We start from the raw sequence: 17,349 nt of genomic DNA on the forward strand, positions 1-17,349 counted from the left end.
CGGAGCCTAATAAGGCTACATCATGTTCTGAAATCTTCCCCACATGCCTGTCGCATCTCTGTTCAGATGCCAGAACAGGGTCAGAAAAGCACTGAGCGATGTAACCTTCTTTGCATTTCATCAACACACAACACCCGAAAGGCATTTCAGCTCATCTCCACAGGAAAACATGGCGACAGCTCCTCATCCAACCTGGAAAATGTAAACCGACAAGGCAAACAAATGACAATTACAAACCCTGATAATGTTAATTAAACAATGTTTCTAGGACCAGTGCAATGCCACAGCTAATGAAGACCTTCCAGTTAATGAGGAGTACAACGTGATTACGGACAGAGACAAGGAGTCTTCTGATCACTCTTCATTGACGATGGTTTCTGCACACACGCATGCACCGACACGCGTGCACACATCAGCAGTTTATATCCCCTCGGTGGTTGTTAACACTCATGCCAGAATTGAGATTTATGGTAGCCAAGAGTGTCTACTGTTTCCCCTTAGCTTATCAACATGATCAGATTATCATTAGGGGAATGATGCAACTGCTGCAGTTTCACACAGTGGCCCCCTATGTGGAACAGAAAACTCATTCTTTGGGCTTTTATGAGGACTATAAATTTCTGTGACTTTTTATATCATAGCAGGACAGACAAATAGACAAAGTCAGCTGTGCCTGTTTTCCTACAGGGCAAAGTATTGTTTTGTCAGATTTATTTACGGGGTGCTATGAAGGTCAAGTGTCTGGAAAAGATCTGATTTTATTGAGAGTTGTGGAGACTCATGTGACCGATAATCTTCACTAAATAATGAAGACAAATTGTAAGTGTGAGTCAGTAATGACAAGCAGAGAAAAACTGAATAAGGGGGGATTAAATCACTTCACTTTCACATTTCAAAGGCCATGGTATTTTCAAGCCACAGCTTGTCCTGAGCTTATCGCTGGGTCCCGAAAATGTTACATTAACAAATGAGAGCAATTTTTTATGGTTCCGTAATGAGCGTATGTTTCAGCAGAGTACTTCAAGCTGAGGAGGGGAAGTCAGCTGTCATCCTTTGTGGACTCTAACTATGGAGGTAAGCAATACAAATGGGCTCTCTCTTATAATGAGATGTTAGCCCAAGTATCACATAGAGCTTTTAATCGTCCGTAACATGCTCTGTGGGAAGATAAAGTGAGATAACAAGCTAAGTGTTGGAGTTCAAAGGAAGTCTTGCCGAGAGAATCACACTATGATGTCGGGTGTATATGCCCTGGCCCTTGCAGAATTAATTTTCTGTTTAAGATGTAAACAGGCAGTGACTAAGCTGTTTAAAATGTCAACTTGATGGATATATTTTCTCTCATCCCTAGTTGTATGTGAAATATCTCTTTCTTTTAGAAAATCAAATGTGAAATCCTCGTTCTTCTGGATCCAAGGCTGTCCTAGTATTTGATTTTTGCACAATATCAGTTGTGTGTTTGTGAAGATTCATCCTACACACCTTCCTTCATATCAATAAAAACTCTGGTGTTGACACACAGGCTTTACAGATATATAAATTTGCTTCTTTCAGCCCAAATCAAGTATTGATATTCTTGCTCTGGTATCAAAGTTAGAAAGGCCAGCCTCGTGACAACACTACACCAAGTCCACCTTAAGGGGAGTTCCGCTTCCTCCACTGTTTCCGCCCCATGTATCGACAATAAATTAATGGACCTCTGCAGCACTCAGCACTCAGCCAGTGAGTGGCACCCCATTGATTTCAAGGTGTACTCTTGCCCATATATGGCTTTCTGAATAACCCTTTAAGGTGCAGGAAGAGTGCTCAGACAGTCCACCGCAAGGATGAAGCTCTGTCTGGATAAATATTTCAACACTTGGACTTTGCTTATTGATTGGGGCAGTAATTTCCACACATGCCACCCCGGGGAGACAGGCACTAATGATGCTGGTTCCACCATGTCCAGCCAAGGCTTTCCCACAAAGACATACTTCCAAGTCCCGGGCCTGTGAATTATGGGATAAAACATTAACAGCTTTAGAAAGTGTTGCACATGTCCCTCCCCCCTCCTCATGAACAAAGTCTGATGTCTCATCAGAAGGCCCAAAAAAGGAAATGGCAACCTTGGTTTGAAGCCAAACTGCCTGACAAAAGTTTTCAACACTTCTTAACTCTGGAAATTATTTCTTCATGACTTCTGGGAGAGTACAGTTCTTATCTGTTGATTTGGAAAATGAGGTAAAGTGCTAAAATCAAAGTTTAAATGAGCATTAAAGCTTGAACAGGTCTAATCATTGAGGTGGAAATCTCTCTCCCGTTGTCTGTTATGGCAGTCCTAAAATTGCAGTAAGACTTCAACCATGCACCGTCTCACATTAGGTAGATTCCTTCATTTTCCATCGTACCGGAGCCCATGGCATTGCCAGTGCTGATGCATTTGCCCAAAGCACCCCAATGGCTTGTCACTTTTCTTGCCTCTGGCAGAGAAACCACACTAAATCCCAGTTGTTTGTATGCATGTCTTTGCCTGTGCCCCTCTAAAAGGGAGCTCTGTTGGATTTGTGTGTCCCCCATGGGCTCCATAAAGAGTAAAATATCTCATGAAGACTCATGCTGCATGCTGCGAGGATAGCGGTTTAATATATGTTGCTGTGTCTCACATCCTCTGGGGTGATGAGGTGATGAGAGCTAGTTTCCCACCTGTGGGGCAACACTAACAATTTGCTCTAACACTAAGGCAAGTGAGCGCAGCCTCAGCGGCAGGAGAGCAGAGAGGGGGAGTGTTTCTGTTACTCCGACGTGCTAATTACCTCTCCGGTAAAGTGTGCAGTGACTTCCCCCCTCTCCCCTTGGCCTGGCGCCTCCCGCCATCAACATAATGAGAACATAACTTTTTATTCTGAATACCTAAATATCTCCTTAAGTGATCGATAATGTGCATCATCATAAATCACGTCTGGGATTGCCTGAAATTATTCCAGTAGTCAATACTGTGTGCCGCAGAAGACTTTTGAGAGCGACTAATGGTGAGATATAGCTGCCTTTGGGGAGGTATGAGGGATATTCATGCATATGTATAGCGCAAAGTTTCTCACCCCTGAGCTGAAGTGAGACCAGGGTTGACGCTAGACAGGCACTTCTGGGCCTGCCGTGTGGCACTGGGCCCAGCAGGAAGAGCAGAGTAACCGGTGTCTAGTGGCGAGCCTGGCCGTGAAAATGCTCCATTAATTCTTAACGCAATTAAGCCGGCGTCAAGAAGAGAAATTAAAGGAGCTCCATGTTTAGCAGACAGAGAAGTATTTTCTAAAAGGGCCCTAATACAGTGATTACTCAGTTTTGGGGGAAATAATTCACAAAAAAAAGGCCACATGGGAAGAAAGAGAACTGTGCTTATCTGGCATTCTTAAGCTTAGTCACCCCTGTTTTGTTTTGTTTTTTATCTCTCTCTGATATTTTTCAGTGAGAGCTGGCGAACACAATGTGTTTTTCCAGCTATTTATTTTTGGAATCCTAAGTTAAACAAAGTGTTTTGTATATCTAAAGAGGAAAAACTAGCCCTACACTGCAGTGGTTTTTAAAGACTGCATCCCACAGCAGTGGATGGGCTGTAAGTTTGATTATCAAAAATTAAATAAAGGTTGTACACTGCAAAAATAGTAATAATAATAATAATAATAATAATAATAATAATAATAATAATAATAATAATAATAATAATAAACACTGTAAATACATCAGCCAAAATAAGTTAAATATGAACAAAAAGTGGGCAAGTTCTTTTGTATAGAATTATATTAAGAGTTATATTAAATTTGAATGTCGCTAAATACATTTAGTATAACTCACCCTCATTATTATACGTTTCTTACATATTTTTTTTCTTTTACAGGAAATTATTTAGTTAGAATTCATCATTATTTGTTTGAACTATTCTTGAAAAATGTGCAATGTGTTGAAAAAGAAAATAAAACTTACAGATTTTTAAAGAGCCTGTAAAAAAAATAAAAAGAATCCACATAAAAAGGGATGCAAATTTAAAGAAAAACTTAAAAAAAAAAACTTGGGTGATTTTTGGTTAGGTATATGTGAGAACTATTATAACAACATGTGTCAAACATTTTAACTAAGCAATTTTATTCTAGACCTGCTTCTTTCACAACACCCTCTTTAATCCTTTGGACCTTTACTACAAAAAATTTCATTCATTGTTGTGATTTTTTTCACAGGCTGGAAAAACCTATTTTTTGGGACATGTTTGTTTTTTTTTTCTTCATGCCTACATTTGTATCCATTCCATATCTTTGCTGCTCAAATCAGAAAAATCCCCCAAATTGTCAGGACAAGACAGCAAGCTGAGCAACGAGCAAATTCTGCTTCTTAGTATGCACATAGTATTGTGATGGACCCCGGGAATACAGCTGCAGAGGCACCTGCAGGTTCATTTGCAAGCAAGCATTCAAAATCTCTAAGGAATCATTTCAAACTCCTGATTGGACACCTGTCAGCTCTTGCGATTCACCAGGCATTATTAAATTGTAGCTAATGATTGGTAAATTTCAGCCAATCACATGGATTGACAAGAGGACTCCATAAAGAGAGGAATTTGTGTCAGCGCCGCTGTGGAAAGGGCGAAAGCTCAGTAAATTAGTGTCTGCATGGATAATACATTTGATCCTGATTAGTGCATGCAAAATGTCAGCAGATTTTTGAGAAATGCTGACAACAAGCAGAACATCCGCTAAGAGCAGTCAAAAGTTTTTGTGTGTGCAAGGATTTCGGGGGCAGAGGGAAAATATTTGTGTGTATGTGTGTGTGAGGATGTGTGTGTGTCTGGTGTGTACAAGACCTTTGTGAGAGCATGGTCTGGAAGTGTACGTATCTCACTGTGTGTGTATGTGTTCGTGTGGGAGAGGGGGGGGTTGTGTGCGTGTGTTTTCCCCTGTCCCAGAGGGAGGGTGCCGAATAACAGGCCCTTTTTGACAGGCTGGGACGCTGAGAGCTGTCAGCCCCCTCGCCAGGACCAGGATGAGAAGGCAGAGAGAGAGGGAGAGGATTGGGGGGGTCTGTGTGTTTAGACTAATAGGAGGCCAGCGTTCAGCTTCTCCTCCAGCAAGAACAGACAGTTGAAATCTCTGGGCAGTTAGCACAGCGCTGCCTCTCAAAGATTTCCTGTCAGATCATGTCTATAAGAGGGGAAGAGGTTCTCAATAGCAAAGGGAAGAGAAAAAAAGAGATAGAGGAGGAATAAAAAGCAGCACCTGGAAAAATGGTCTGCCTTCATGAGAATTGAGAAGCCTGAATGGAGTTCTAAAGTTTACTTGACAAGGCACATGTTCACTCCCTGGATATTTGACAATTTAAATCTAAAATGGTTGGCAAGAAACGTGAAAGCAATTAATAACACAATACTATTTGGGATTAAGGAGATAAGATGCATTTGTAGCTGTGTTTAACCTTCTGGCCACTGGCATGAGTTGAATTAAAGTCATCTGAATGCAATAATTTTCACAACTCTCACATCTCCATTAGGGCACAAAATCAGTCAGAAATTTCAAGCAGAGTTCCTGAGAGCAGAAATGCTGTCACGCAGAGTTTAAGTGTCCTAATTGTCAGCATAACAAACCTATTGAATTGGGAAAGATGTAAAATGTGCTGCCGCTATAGACGGTGCTTAACCTCATTTTGTCAAAACATTTTCAGCCAATTAGTTTAACAAAGGAGTGCAAGTTGGTGCTAAAAGTTTGACTGGCAAATATGTTACTTTTTTTTGTTAAGTGTGCATGCAAGCATGGTTAAAATATTATAAGATTGTCAGCTGGAATTATTTCTTGATTGTATAAAAGGGCTGAGCCCTGCATGTTTGCACTCTGGAAATAAAGAGCTGTTACTCATTTGAAAAACATGGTGATGGATTCACAGAAAGCCTTAACATACAGTAGCTCTTCTATCTGGTTCACACACTGAGCTGACTGTTTTTTTTAGGCCAGTGAAGCATCCACCCTCTGACCATAAGTCAGCTCCACCTCTCAGTATACAGTGTTTACTTATTAGCAGATACACACAAATGTTATCTCTGGTTTGTTTATGACTCCTTACAGTCTCAGAAATGACACATTTGTACAAAGCTCTCGCTGGGTTGCAAGACATGGTGACAACACTGACCCTACGCCAATTATCAGGCGCCCCTCTGATTTCTAAATATTTAATTGCATGTAATGTAAATTGTGTGAGAGTCAAATATCTATTAAAGCACACATTACATGTAACAGTGTTGATGCTCTGCAGTGGCTCTTGGTTTAAATCTAAAGATAATTGATGTGTTATGAGGACATGGAGCCAAGAAAAAGTATAGCACACCACCAAGTCACAGCCTCGCAGAAAACATCACTTAATGCGAGAGTAAAATGTCAACATTACCATACATTGCTAATTAGATGCTTTGTCACCACTTTTAAAATCTGGGGTTTTCACATAATGAACGGTTTGCTGGGAAATGTCGTCCTGAGGCATGATATTAAATGCAAATATCGACAAAGTGTTTCCTTTTTCGTGTCAGAATGAGGAAAGCAGTGTGGCGGTGAGATCAGGCTGAATTAATTTTGAAAAGATGCAGGCGGCTTCATTTGCAGTCATCTCTCCACCATGGCTACACGGAGAGTACATTTCATCTAATTAGCAATGCCTACTACAGAACACGTGTCGCTGGGTAAGTGAATAGACAGGAGCATAATGTGTACACCACATCAGATAGCTTGAACATACTGTCAGCAGGAGGACGTGACTTGCAGATCACTTATTATTTCAGATTAATTTCAGCTGGAGCTAATCTGATGTGGAGATTATGGTTAGACAAAATAAAGGCATTACCTTCCTGACTATGTCCTTCACCCCTTCACTTATCAGATTTTTGTTTGAGTCATACAAGACCTCGCTTTGTATTGAGGCACAGTTCACTTCAGACTATTTTGATTTTAAAGCTAACAGCTGGTTTAAAGGAACTTTCTGGGATGGTGGTTGACGCTACAAAATGGATCATATTTGAATTTGCAATCAGAAATGTTGAGAAATTATAAAATACTTAGTAGTACTAGTGGGCTTAATATCTGGAAAAGATTCTTGTTGCAGATGCAAACTCATAATTCAAGGTTCATTATTATTCAGGAGTAAGGACTGTTCTGCTTGCACGCAGCCAAAATAATGTGACTTGTATTATTCAGTGACAGTCATTCACCTCCATTCTTTCCCTTTTGCAGAAATACTTTACGACTACTGCTGAAGGAGAAGCCGTAAATGACAAACACCCTGAAACAGAAAACAATTAACACACTGACCCATAACACCAACAGCCTACCCAGCTTGGCACTGGCGCACTCTGTGGGCTGTCAAATCTTTTAGCTTCCTGTTAAGATGTGTAGGAATGCATATCTGCTTATTGAATTGTTGAGGGGGGACCCTTGCCTGGGGGTTAATACAACAATTTACTCTGGACTGCCTGTGGATGTGTTGCCGTGATTTGTTTGGTGAACATTGTCAGCCTGCAGGCTTCGGAGCGCTCTTCGCCTCCCTGTTAAGTGGGAAGATGTAGTGAGTTCCAGGGAAGCTCCATCATTTGCCTCCAACTGTAACGTTGTTTAATAAGTCAAAGGAAATGAAAGATGGCTCAGTGCATCATGGATTTCACATCACCCTTATTCAGCTTTCATATCATAGTTTTCCAGTGTGCCTCGTGGACAAACTCCATTTATGTGGTTTCTGAAAGATCAGCTGTCAAGTACACTTAGTCTTAAATATGCAAAGTTATGGATTGCATCACAGAATTTATTTCTTGACTCTGTAAAAACAGTCTTAGTACAGTTAAAAACATTTGTGCTCGTATGCATTTCATATCCAATGAAATTAACCATCACATTCTTAGAACCAGCATGTGAAAAGGATGATACTGCCATGTAAAAAACAGCCCGTTACCTCATTTAAAATTTCAGTAAATACACCACACTGTGTTAAGCAGGAAGGGAAAAAAATGGCATGGTCTGGCTGTTATCTTTAAGGAATACAGCAAGCAGTTTGATTTCCAGCGTGCTGTTGATAACATCACATCCATTCATGACACATTTTTGTTTTGTTGCAACCTCCGTCTCTGCACCTCTGCCATTTCTTTATGCCTCAAGTGTCAATGAAACCACAATACCATAGAGTATAATGAGGTTTATATTTAGCTGCACTCTGCACTGCCTTGCCTAAAGTTTGAGTGTGAGCTCCAATCTGTCAAAACAAAGAAAGTCCTATTTTTCAAACACACCTGCTCAATACAAATTATCCTGTGCTGTGAGATTTTTTTTTTGGCCATGTCAGGCAGATCGTCAACATTCAGCAGTTTTTGGCCTGCCTGTCCAGGTGCACTGCCAATGATGACCAATCACAGAGCCAAGGACCTCTACTGTGGATTGTGTTTTGCTGACATTTTCTCAGTGTCTTGAATTTAAAATAGATCAAATCAGTGCAGCCTCCCTTCATTTTGGAATTTAAAATGATGTTGAGAAAAATATTGGCAACATCTGCTGGAGTTGTATCAAGTACTCTTCTTCTCAGTGATGGCATCAGAAAAAGATCAGATTGGAGCAGAACAATGTGCTGCAGATCTTGGTAAGCCATGAAGCACCTTTTATGCCAAATAGAAGGTGGAATCATCTGTAAGTTGGGAAGCTTCCTCCTCAATTTAAGCTTCCCCTTTCATCGGGATAACCACTGTTTCACCGCTGTCCCCTTGAACAGCAGCAGAAAAAGACTGAGGGGAGGAATGTCTACTGGCAGGTATGATTGTACTCCAACACAATGTTATCATCCACACACAGTTTTGTCGAACATTTGGAGAAAATCATTTTGCTCGATCTTTGACTGTCTGCTGGGCTGTGAGGCAGCTGTTGGGAGACTCACCACCTGGTGAGCAGCTTTGAAGTACACTTTGAGGATTAAATTATTCATTCAGGATGGCGACATGTATCCAGCTTGCCTGAGACTGGGGAGAAGATTTTTTTGCCTCCTGCAGCTCAGCTTCACTGGACAGTATTTCAGCACAACAGGCTTCATCCTACTTTATGAAAATACAGACTTTTCAAAAAGAGTCTCAATTCTTTGCAGACAAGACCGGGTAATAATACAGAACACAGTGTCCCGCTGTCAAAATTGAGATTATTAGCATGATAAAGTTATATTGTACATGAAATATTTCATGATCTGTGCCCTTCTTAGCATGTCTGCAGGATGTCCCTGATTTGAAAATGATTGTGTCCACCACCAGGCTTTGACTTGAAATGAAATTCTGCTTAAATGAAAATTAGGATGGATATCCGGCTCTGAAAAAATCCAACCCTTATTTTGACTTTTAATTTGGTTACAGCACTTTGAAGATAAATCCTTGTGTGTTCACAAAGGTTTGAGGCTACAAATGGAAAAAGCAATTTAGATTTTATTAATAATGTGGGTGATTGACAGGAAATTAAAATGGGCCCGGACCGTGACAAGGACGCCCAAAAAACTCAGCTGTGAAATTGATGGGCTACCCATCACTCTTTTGTTCTTTGACAGAAATACCCTGTATTGCCTGGCTGGCTCATCGCTGTCTTCAAACACATTAAACACTTTAATGTCTGGGCTTGATGCTCTGTAATCAAATAAAAGTAAAGAACACTATCATTACAAATAGCTTGAGTATAAAGCTATCGGTTGTCGCTTTTCAGAATGCTCACACTATGTTTTAGTAAATCTTTAAAATAAGTTAGGTTAAAACGTTTGTAGTTTGTCTGGTCTACATAAGCCAAGCATGACATTTTGAGGGATGGTAATTGGTAAACAAAAAAAAAAAAATTCTGTTTGCATTCAATGAAGTACAGCCGTTACCTACTCAAGTGGAGGCATAAGAGTACATCTGTGGCTCAGTTCAGCAATATCACTTTCTGAATGCAATAGAGCCAAGCAGGTAACACCATCATTCTAAAATGCAATTGTCTTTTGCTGATGCTTTCAATCCGACATACAACAGTTCAGAGGGTCCAAAAAAAAGTAAATAGAACAAGGGCAAAGGAGGTGTTCATTCATTTGTCTACCTTTTGAAAACACATGTTCTGCATAAGTCTCTTGTCAAATATCTTTTGCTCTGCTGTGATTCCTGACTGCAGTCAAACAAAATTCAAAAGTAGTGAAAGCAAACTAAGGCACAAAGTCATGTTCTGACTACAGATGGATTAAAAAAAAATCCCTATCCTTAACATTTTTTCCACCCATAAAAATGCATAACAATAGCCCATGCTCTTCTGATGGAGTAAACCAAGAGGTGAATACAGAAAGCACAGAGTTTAGTGAAAACAAGCTCTAATGGTTTCTTAGTGGAGCAGAAGAATGAGTTGTTTCAGATAGATAGACGTCGTTTCACAAGACTGCCAACACAGAGACACACAAAGTGAGCAACTTTCTCACATTCTGTCACAACGCACAATCTAACCTGTCAGCAAATTTGCTGCTTTGAGTACAGTATGATTTACACCATGATTTTCTGAGGATTTTCTCCTCTGCAGAGCCAGTTTTCTTCTGTAATAGTAACTGTTAGCCAATGCAGAGAGACTGCAATGAGCAAGCAGAGAGATAGTGTATGATTTTATCTCTTCTGACACAGGGGATCAAATTATGTGAAGGCCCTCAAGGCCTGCATGGCACAGAAAAGTGTGAACCCTGTGGTTATGTAATAATTGTCTTGGCTGACTCAATTCACCACAAATTTTACTACTCTGAGATCAAGCTGTAGCAGGAAATTGGGTGGTTTTGCTTGACCAGCAGCACAAAGAATCTCCACCTTGTTAGCCAGGGTCGTCTCTGTTCATGGGTTTAGTGCCTGCTGACTGGTTCCTTCCTCATGGGATAAATTAGGGCTATACCGTTATGTCTGTTATGTCATATTCACTTTTCCCTTTTGCCCAACTTCAGAAACTCTCTTATGAAACAAAGATACGAGATTTTAAACAATGTTTAATACTGGACAGGGATGATGTCAACTTCTTCTTTTACAAGGTGTGCCGTATTAGTGATCAGACTGTGTAGTGCATTGCAGATGCAGGCTCAGAGAATGCCCAGTAAAGCACAGGGGCTTACAAAGCCTCTGCTTTAAATTGACCACATCATATTCATAGTGCCCCAGATCTTTTCTAGATGTGTTACTCTCTCAGGTGTACGTAGCTCGAGGGTACTTTCATGGCAGGATTTAATTATGTACCATATTTAGACATACTTTAAACTGATTTAAAGGACAAAAAGAGATGATGGAGTCCCAATATTCCAAGATAAAGCCCAAGTGCCATCAGAAAAGCACATAATCTGGCCGAGTAAGCCCCTATTCCTATCTCTGTGGTCCTTTTCAGCCCCAGCCAGGTCTGAACTTTTAAATTTCACAGTGATTGTTTGCTGCCAACTTTTCTGATAATTGCAGATAAATGTTGGGGGATGGGACTTGGATCTTGGATGTCTGGTATTCTTGGATTCAGAGATCCTTGGGGATGTCCATCCTCGCATAACATTGTCTGAGATGGAGGCATGAGGCGCCATATGTTTCATGATTCCTGCAAAGCTTCCAGGAAAGAGGGAAATAATTCAACATGTCACATCTGCTCACAGACCCGTCCAGAAGGATTTATCACTAATTCAAGTGGTTTCTAAATTGTGTGAGTTACAGCAGTGACGGCCGTACTTTTCCACATAATCTTCTTACATGATGCCATCTGCATCACAGAGGACTTAATGTTGTTTCTCTCAAGAAATGGCCAGCATGAGCTGTGATCATTTACAGTGCCAAGTGGGGGCCATGTTTGTGATCTTAGCATGAGTCAAACAGAAAATTGAATATCAGTACAAATAAAAATTAAAGTTTGACCAGGAATAGCTACTTTGTCCCATAAAAAATATTATAGGTCATGAATGGATAATTCTGCCTTTAAATTGCAATGTTTGCTGCAAAAGAATGTGAAGACAAATGTGTTTTTACAATGATAGTACTATGAATAACTTGGTGTTGGGAGATACTGAAATGGTGTCTATATTAGGCAGTGTCAGTGTGAGTGAAAATAAGTCCAAATCCATGTCAAAACAACAAATTTTCAACACAGATCAAATCTTAACCTGAATTGTAAATGACAAATTAAATGTGTTGAGGCTCAAAATAAAATATGTTCAATGAGGATCCAGGAGCTAAAACATGCATAGCTGCACAGCCAGAGTGCATGTGACAATAACAACATCAGAACATCCAAATTCACAATGAGCATCCACAGTGTATTTACAAAAACTTAACATGAATATGTGAGGCGTACTGCACAGCCACATCAGCAACATCAACAGGACATAAAGCGCACATAGCAGACAGCCCAGCCAGTGCACATACAGAACAAGCATTGCAGCCATAGCGCATGTTTAAATGACTCACCTGGTGATGTAACAGCTCTAAACACAGCCATGGTGCATATATACTCCGTCAGAGCATTAAAAGACCACTGTACAGCCACAGTGCTTATCATAATGAATTCATCAGGATATGTGTGAGGAGCACCGCACACAGCCACATTGCAAATTGTCATCATCAGAACATTTATAAGCACCACACAATGTTAACAGTACATCTTAAAATGCATTCATTAGAATATAAAAAGAGCAGTGCAAACAGCTGTAGCACACCTTACCTGACATATATCAGGATATATTTGGAGCACTGCACACAACCACAGAGCATATTCAACTGCATATTTCAGAATATATAAAAAGCATTTTCCACAGCCACAGTGCATATCATACTGCACTTTTAACCACGGGGATCTGTCTGCAGCATCAGTATGAAACAGCAGTAAAGACAGTCACACTGCATGGCACAGTAATGTCAACAGTATATGAAAGCACTGCACAGAGTCTGACTACAGGCTGAAATAACATCACAACATTAAGGGACAACCACTGTCCGTGTCACTCAGCAAGTTGAAGGAAAAGTGCTGCATCATCAGTTCATATTTTAATGCAATACTTCAACTTTATATAAAAAAGCACAAACTCCTCGTACATTTGACACTTCAAAATAGTATGCTGACTGAGCTGCACAAAGCCAACGTGCATTTAAAGGTAAATCTACCAGACTATGAAAGAGAAGTACGCACAGCCACAATGCACACGACAGTAATGCCCCCAGAATAAAAAAAAAAAGTGCAGTCACAGGTGTCGAGTATATTGCAATAACTTCACCACATTAAAGAAAACAGCACTGCACAAAGTAACAGAATTTACACCAACAGACAGACCAGAATAAGAAAGAGCATTGCACACAGTCACAGTGCATAATGCAATCATTTGGACATGTAAAGAAAACTGCAAATCCAAGGTGCATTGCCACACAGCCATAGTAAATAATTAAATTTGTCCTACCTTTCGTCAGTTAACTCGCTGCCAAGAAGTTCCCTTTCCTCCTTAAACTTGTCAATTACATCATCCCTGTAGAGGTCATGAGGATCTCTTTCTCCGTCGCTGCCAGCATAAGGGCCTCCAATGTATCCTGTGACATCTGCTCCTGGGTTTATGCTTCAGAAACTTCAGTACGGAAAAACTTGTTTCACATGTGACTTGGGTGCAGGTGAGGGTCAAAAAAGTTGATGTCAGACCTGCCTTGTGATAGGCATAAGTGAAGAGGTGCACTCGCTGCAGGAGTGAATATCAGCAAAATTTTACTAGATCTCAGTTGTTGTGCCGCATTTTTGTCCAAAAAGGTCAGTGTCTTCATACTGGATATTTGTCAACTTGTCCACAGCAGATTGGCTCCCAGCAAGATGATCCACCTCATATCCTGATGTGCAGCAAAATGTCATTCTGATGGATTTGTCAGAGTTAGTAGGGATGGTAACAGTTGTAATCCCATATCAATATTGCAGTTTCAGGCACAACTGTCAGCATCTGGTTCACCCGCACCTTCCCCTCTAGGGTGGCTTCATGTTTGCTCTGTAGTCGGGGCAGGTAGGCTTTGCTAAATCCTTGTTGTTGAAGCCTAAATTAGCTACTGACTAGTTGGTAAAACTGGTCATCAAAGTTAGATGCATTTCCAAGTAGTTTTTACATTACAAGAAATTTGCTATGTCTGATGGTGCTTACCAGATGAAACACCTGTAAACCTCTATCATCCATGTTTTATGTCTCTTTTTCTCTGTTTTCTCTGTTCTCAAGTCACATGTGCAACAAACTAGACATCTACGTCCTCAATATTCGCCCTTCATTTTATTTCTTTTTTACTGCGACCAGTGACCAGTAGCATTGTATTTCTAATATACTTGTATCTTTAGAATGTATAGATAGAGATACGACTGAATTCGGATTACCTGCATGATGACGCAGTTTCAGTGTAACGAAACGTAATTGCACCCACGTGCTCACTTTAGGCAGCATGCAGCGCTGGGCCATTAACTGAATTCAGTTCAGTTCTTTTTTTCCACGGTCACTTCCAGCTTCAAACGGTTGGATTTAGCCAGGTGTTGCAAGGCACCGACTGTTTCTGAAGTGAGTGCAACAAGAGTGGAGAGTAATCAGAAGACCTCAGCACAGAAAGGCTTTACCTCAACACAGTATCAAACTGGGGGGGGGGGGGGGCTGACGTTACTGTCAAGGGTGCGCAGTAAACCGAGGGTGCCCAAAACGTGAATTGGGTAAATTTGGGTAAATCGCATGTCCTTCGGGACTGTTCTGGATGTCCGTCTCTTTCGCTCTCAACATTCTGGCGTCTGATCTTGGTTCCGTGCGCAATGCGCTCCGTACGTGTCAGCGCTGCGCATGCGCACTGAGTTCCACAGCAGAGCAGTGTGTCAAAAACCAGAGGTGATATGAACTGCACCTGTAGCTTCCGTAAGTAGCAGCGATAAATCTCCAGGATATAAACCCTTTAACCCCATCACCTTATCAATACCGCTTTTATCACTGCAAATACGTGAACGTGTAAACTCGATATTTACTCTGCTGTCTTTGTCTTAGCACAGCAGCTAGCTACACAGCCGTAGCTAATAGCTGACTGTCACTCAGAAACAGTTAAAATCATTTAACTACAGAGTTAAAATCTATCAGACTTTTGTTGAAAGAGTGAGTGAGAGCCCGTCCCTCTGTAGAGTGACAGACTGACATTAGGTGAGGAAAGCTCTTAACATGTTCTCAGGTGTAACATATATGTGTATATATTTTGTTGACATAATGGAATTTAAAAACGCTCTGAAAGTGCTTGGTATGGATAGTGATGGGCAGGGTGACAGCCTGGTGAATAGATAAATTAGAAAGATAGAAATACTAAAGTTTAAATAATTTCAAATCAGTACTCTGTCATACAAAACTATGATGAAAATTAAATTTTATTAGTTTCTCAGAAAGTTGATCATGTCACAGTTAATGTAACTGGCGGAGAAAATATTCCTGTGCAGTGGAAATTTTGAAAAAATCTACAAAAATAATTCCAAATGTATTTTATCTCATTTTGTGAATATGTCTAGATACTCATCAGATACTGAGAGTGATACTGGAAGCTGTACTTAAATTACAAAAGGTTAAAAAAATAGGTTTATGCATGTTTGCATGCAAAACACATGTCTGAAAGTGTACTTATTCAAGAGCATGTGGTAATCGTGGGAGTAGGGGGGATAAAAAATAATTTTATCTCAAAAAGAGGGGGAAGGTTTGGGAACTACTGCCTTCATAGGTTTTTGCTCAGGTGCAGCCAGTCCACCTCTCCTTCTGCAGCCGCTCCAACAGGAGCTTCCTTATCGACCTGTATAGATTATTTTTGGAATCAAAAGGAGCAGAAAACCTCCATTTTTGCCCATGTTTTAAGCGCTTTTTGTCAGAACATCATACAGATACTTTTTGTGCGGAGTGGATTTGGATGCCAGATTTTGTTTCTAACGGATAAAGTGATTGCAAAACATTTTCAATGAACTTTGAAGAGCAGTGCTTCACACACTTAAGGCCCAGAACACGCAGCTGGCTCTCAGAGACGTCACTTACCTGAAGTGCTGTAATGACTGGAACCATACTTGAAGCCTGCAGCTGTTTTAATGGTGAGTAAGTATCCTCTTTTTATTTTTGACCACTGGCAATGTTGTTATTCATGTTTGTTAAAGATTATTCACGTATCAAAGGCAGTATGCATCTGCCTCATTCCCAAAATTGTCTTTGTATGTTTGATTTATTAATCTTTGCTTTGGAGTGAGATGTGATTTGAGCCTTACACGACGTGTTCATTCTAGGCTTCTTTTGCATTCACTTTGGTTGGTTCTGGTTTAGTATCAGTATTCTTGCCTCCAGCCTTGAAGCCTGTCTGAAAACAGTGCTGCTTGTGTGAACATTTAATGCCATGGCCAGAATGAGTCACTGGCAAAGTTTTGTTTTTATGTGAGGTAGTTTCAGCTTAACTTCAAAGTCTGCTAAATAGGAGCAATAATAATGTGGAATCCAATTTGTTGCAGAAACCAGCAAAATGCAGAGGAGGTTTGATTATATTTCGTCTTTGGTATTTTAATTGACTAAACTTTTGGTGTTTTTAACAATGCGTTGTCACCAAACTTTAGCAGGACATGGTTTTGTTGTTGAAAGATTCCTAACTTTTCCATGAATTATTTTCTTTACTTCCCTGAATGAGTCAATTAATTCCATTAAAGCAGCACAGAGTCGAGCGAGACTTTCATTTCACCAGACATGCTGCTGAGATGAAAATCCTTATTTACTCCATTTTCTGTGCTGTTATCCCTCGGCTGCTCTTATTATTGTGAGCAGTCTGTAAGCTGGTGCAGATTAGTTGAGTTATTCATTACAGAGGGTGTCTGTTGTCGATTGCAGAGCTTATCCACTGTGATTAATGCTGGGTTTGTGTAACTACCAAAGAAAACAAAGACTGGTCTTTTGAAGGGTCTTCTCCAACGAGGGATACACTGAAAAGATACTCTTACAATATGTCACATGCTGTGTGTTTCTCTGTTAATGTTTTGTCCATAAACAGATAAAGCCACCAGGTCCCAACTTTTATACTTCTGTGCCTGTACCTGCAGTCCATTGAGAGACTTGAGGTAATTTGTTTTTTAGTTTTAGCAATCCAGTACATGGCTTTCTTAAAATGTAAAAATTTGTCATTCTTCAAAATCATTAAAATCAATCACTTTGAGTGACCTGCACTTGGGGTGACAAATACACAAGGGTTGAATTTTACACTGTCATTCTATTTATGTAAAGCAATGCAAAGGAACTACTCTGTTAGGATTTCTGCAGTGCTTTATTGTTTCCCCTGCCAATACTGGTTTGGTTTATTCATTGTTGATACCAAAT

The 17,349-nt window shown here is 40.3% G+C and overlaps 1 long non-coding RNA gene across 1 annotated transcript in view; it reads right to left on the reverse strand.

Annotated features, from left to right (window-relative positions):
* The window catches only part of LOC141789411 (uncharacterized), a 35,997-nt gene extending 21,369 nt beyond the window's left edge, over positions 1-14,628 (reverse strand). Inside the window, exon 1 of the long non-coding RNA XR_012598205.1 lies at positions 13,432-14,628. This is a non-coding gene — a long non-coding RNA (uncharacterized LOC141789411). The remainder of the gene's footprint in view (positions 1-13,431) is intronic.
* Positions 14,629-17,349: the final 2,721 nt, after the last annotated feature.

The sequence above is a fragment of the Halichoeres trimaculatus genome, unplaced genomic scaffold (assembly GCF_033239565.1).
Source record: "Halichoeres trimaculatus isolate MK-OKI-2021-1 unplaced genomic scaffold, fHalTri1.1 fHalTri1_scaffold_4, whole genome shotgun sequence".
Classification (NCBI taxonomy): Eukaryota; Metazoa; Chordata; class Actinopteri; order Labriformes; family Labridae; genus Halichoeres; species Halichoeres trimaculatus.